The sequence below is a fragment of the Cynara cardunculus genome (genome assembly GCF_001531365.2).
Source record: "Cynara cardunculus var. scolymus isolate 2C chromosome LG 1, CcrdV1, whole genome shotgun sequence".
In the NCBI taxonomy this organism is placed as follows: domain Eukaryota; kingdom Viridiplantae; phylum Streptophyta; class Magnoliopsida; order Asterales; family Asteraceae; genus Cynara; species Cynara cardunculus.
Genome location: NC_037528.1, coordinates 33,398,913 through 33,403,823, shown reverse-complemented (window position 1 = coordinate 33,403,823; position 4,911 = coordinate 33,398,913).

Sequence of the window (4,911 nt, the reverse complement as noted above, 5' to 3'; positions counted from 1 at the left end):
GACGTAGCAGATATTTTGGGATGAGAGCTACGGAGATGACAATATTGAAGATAACCCATTAAGTCATACTTTTGTTAAACTTTTGATGACTAATAGAGACATACTGGTATTTTGAAACCGTATTTTGAGACACGTTATCTCCGTCTATGGTTATGTAATTATCTTTTGGTAAATTTATTAGTCGCTCTGTTCTATATAGCGTGTTGTTTGTTTTATTCCAATTGTGGCATCTCTCGTCTTTGACCACGCGGGACGGAGGTGTTACAAGCTTACCATTCAAAAAGGTTGACTTGATGTCCATTTGATAGACTCGGAATCCGTTATGTGTAGAGAAGGCTAAGAATAAGCGTATAGCTTCTAGCCTTGCTACTGGCGCAAAGGTCTCGTCATAGTTTATGTTTTTTTCTTGGCAATAGCCTTTTGCTACAAGCCTGGCTTTATTTCTCACAACGATCCCATCCTCATCTTTCTTGTTCCTAAAAACCCATTTACAGCCAATAGCAATTTTATCCGTAGGTAAAGGCACAAGAGTCCATACCTTGTTTCTTTCAAATTGTTGAAGCTCTTCTTGCATGGCATCAACCCAACTTAGTTCTTGTAGGGCTTCATGGACTTTCTTAGGCTCTACCATGCTTAGAAAGTTTACGAATAAACAGTCATTGGTCGTGGCCCTTGTCTTCACACCGCTTGAAGGTTCACCAATTATCTGGTGAAGATGATGATCTTTTGTCCATCTTGTTGTTGGGACAGATACAGAAGTCGGGGTCATTTGATCACATTCCATAGACATATTAGGCATTTGGCTCATGGATGGCGAAGAAGGTTTTGCTTGCTCCCCCTCAGATAATGGTACATAGGAACTAGGTCCAGAAACATAGATGTTATGCTCTGTCTCTATATGAGTGGGCTCTGATCCAGAGCTTGTCTGCTCTAATTGTGGATTAGGATGATCGCCAGAGGAAGCAGAGGTGTGTGAAGGACTAGAGATTGAAGTGCTTGTAGATTGTGGTTCTTCACTTACACGGGCAGAATCATCTCTGGGTGCACATATAGAGATGTCCTCATCGCCAAAGAAGTCTTCAAATAAGTGCTTGAGTTCCAATTCCCTTGACTTCATTTGAGAATTGGAAGTCGGCTTGTTAAGCTCGAGTCCAGAGCTGAGGTACTCTGAAGTCATTTGTTCTTTATCATTGTACGAGACGTTGATGCTTTCCATGACAGTCTTGGTTTGTTGGTTGAAGACTATATAATCCTTGGCTTGTGTAGAGTAACCAAGAAACTTACCTTCAATAGCCTTCTTATCAAACTTGCCAAGTTGATCACGGTCATTTAGGATGAAACATCTGCAACCACAGACATGTAAAAATTTAACATTAGGCTTTCTTTGGTTAATCAGTTCATAAGGCATTTTCATATGCCTCTTTACCACCGTTGCTCTATTTTGAATAAAGCAAGCGGTTGATATGGCTTCTGCCCGAAAATGGGTTGGAATACCAGAGCCTGCTAGCATTATTCTTGCTGCCTTAACCAAGGTGCGATTCTTTCTTTCTACTACACCATTTTGTTATGATGTTCTTGCCGCAGAGAAATTTTGAGATATGCCGTCCTTGTCTAAGTACGTATCAATTTTTGCGTTCTTAAACTCTGTTCCATTGTTACTTCTCAGCTTTTGAATTTTGCTCTATAGAAGAACTTGAATCTGGGTCATCAGCTTAATTAGCAGCTCTGGGACATCTGATTTCTACCTTACAAACTCAATCCAAGTATATCGTGAATATTCATCAATTAAAACAAGGATAAACTTTTTACCAGACAAGCTCTGCACAGAGATTGGACCACAGAGATCCACATGAAGCATATGCAGAGGTCTGACACAGGACACATCTGTCTTTGTTTTGTGGAATGCTCTTTTGAGCTTTCCCATTTCACACGCAGGACAGAGATGGTCCTTTTCAAACTTTATGGCAGGAAGTCTGTCAACCAGATTATTTTTCACAAGCTTCTTTATATTTTGGAAATATAAATGAGACAGCATGTGATGCTAGAGCCAAGATTCTTCACACTTACGAGATACGAGACAGAGAGTCCCTGAATTATCTCTTGGTGAGAAGTTCATAAGGTAGAGATTTCTCTTATGTTTGACTCTTAGCAACTCCTGACCTGATTCTGACATAATAGAACAAGCTTCCTTTTGGAACTTGACATTGTAGCCAGAATCACATAGTTGACTTATGCTCAAAAGATTATGTATAAGCCCAGAGACATAAGCAACCTTAGAGATAGAAACCCTACCTTGAAGAAGATCTCCATATCACTTTATTTCCCCTTGCATATTATCCCCAAAGGTTACTCCACCTCCAACTTTCTCTCTGTATGAGGAGAGTAGCCTCTTATTACCGGTCATGTGTCTCGAGCATCCGGGGTCGAGATACCAAATTTCCACATGCGGCTTCTGCAAAACAAATTATAAGGATTTAGGTACCTATTTCATAATGGGTCCTCGATGATTAGGGTTAGAAGATCGGTTTTTAGTTCGGGGGAGAGGTTTTGTCTCTGAACCTGAGTTACCAGACTTGAGATCTGGTTTGTTAGAATTAGCTTTAGGAGCTTTCTTTCTCTTCTAGGTTTTCTTGGAATTTATTCTTGATGACCCAGAGAGAATGCAGTTGGGATTGGAAAAATGTTGCTTTAACTTTTGTAGCAGAGAGAAACATTCACAAGTATGAACACATTTTTTATGACAAAATGGTTTATTTGATTTAAAGAACATTTTATTACAATCATTCCTAGCATTGGTAGTTTTAACAAACTTCCTATCTAGATATGATTGTTTTGACTTCTTAGAATGAATCTGTTCTATTTTATTTTTATCCCTTCCTACTCCTTTGGCCTTCAGAGGCCTCTCTGAAACAGAGGAATTATAAATAGAGTCAGTAGCGGATTTTCCCTTTTGTTTCGGAGTGAACTTAATTGGCTTAGAAATAGGTTTAGAGCCCTTTGATACAGAGGAAACAGACTTAGTATTCTTTGCCCTGTATTCAAACTTTGGTGAAAATTTAGCTCTTGTTGTCATGCTAACAAGGCCAGAACCTAGGAGATTCTTTTTCTCATTTGGAAGTTTTGCAACCTCTGGTTCTTCTGCTATAATCTATGTCTCAACTTGCTCTTTAATCGAGTCCACCTCTGACTCTAAGTCAGAGTCAAGAAAATCCTTGTATGAATATCGAAGTACAGAGGTATCATTAAGAACTTGAGATTCTCGTATGCATGAGCTAGAGCCTTCATCCATCTTTTGTGTTGAAGAACTTTCAAAAGTATCCGAGGAATTACTCTCAGAAGAATTTGTATGACCTTTAGAAGGGTAATTCAAGGCCTCGAGCAAATCTTACTTGAAAATCTGTCTACTGTTTTTGTGAAGTCATCCAATAATTTTGGATCCAGAGTTATAATAAAAACTTTTATGGATGAACTTTTGATTTCATATGGTTCTGGTTTTGGTTTAACAACATCACCATTTGTTTTTGGATGTTCAAGATTAGTAAAGCCAAAACAAAAGATCTCGTCTATCTTCTGTATGCTTTTTAGATCAACTTGTTGCATACTTTTTGAAGAAAAAGAGATATTTTTGAACTTTAACCTTTGAGTTTTGGCCCTATTCTCAAGCTTACATCTTTTGAAAGGTGAAGTTGTATGCAGAGATGGAAAATATGGTTTTTGCTTAGCTCCTAACTTAAACACATATTCAAGAGTAGTTTTCTTCTTCCAGGTGAGGTCTAGGTCTGTATAACCTATCCTTACTCTATCCTGTTGAGATTTAACTTTTTCACACACCTGCTGAGCATCTTGATATTTTTTTATCAAGAACTTTTTTTCTTTGTAAGCTCTGGTGTAAAAATTTCCTTTCCTTTTGAAAATAATTTTTGAGGGCTTCAGAGTTTAGTCTATCACATTCCTTTTCTAAAAGCTCTTTTTCTTTCTTTTGTATAGCCGCTTTTAGTTCTAAGCACTCTGATTTAAGACTTATTTTAGTGGAACGTTTTGTTTGCAAAAGTTTTTCATTCTCCACTGACAATTCTTGTTTTTCTACAGTTAATAGCTTTGTCTCTCGTTCAAAGAATAACTTTTCTTTTTCCAAAGACTTCCTTTAAGATTTTTCGACAGAGAACTTTTGTTGTAGATTTATGAAATCATTTGTTAAAGAAGAGATGCTTTCTTCCAGGTCAGAATGAGAATAACCAGAGATGGAACATACCTGGGAGTCGGAGCCAGATCCAGACTCTTCTGTGTCGTTCTCAACAACCATTCCACATAAATGGGTTTGGTCTTCTTCTTCAGATAAGGAGTCAGAGAGTCAGTTCTCCTGGTCAGCCATGAGACTCCTTTGGAATCGATTATACTTTTACTTATTTTTGTAATACAACTCATCTTTCACCAGAGGGCCTCTGCACTCTTTGGAGTAGTACCCCATCTTCCCGTATCTGAAGCATCTAGCAGCTTGCTTCTTCTGTTCAAACTGCTCTTCCTCCTTCTTGTTTGATACAGAGGGAGGGTTCCTTCCTTCGAAAGCTCTGCTTCTGCATCGATCGCCTTGTCTTCCTCTCTTGTCAAATACCTTCTTCCCGAATTCCTTTGAAATTCCCTTGTAATCAAAGCCAAGGAATGTGCAAAAGCACTAATGTCATCGTCTTCAGAGCTTGATGCTCTGTCTTCTTCACCGCTCTCCATGATAAGAGCCTTCTTCCCCTTTCTTCGTTCCTCCTTTAATCTTCTTTCCTTGTGTGGCTGACTGGATCCAGTCTTGTTGATCCTCTCTCTCAGTGATTTGATGATAATCCCTTTTTCCTTTCGATGTATTTTTGTGATTCTGTACTTTCAGTTCCAACGATCAATACACTGAGCATGTTCAGTGAT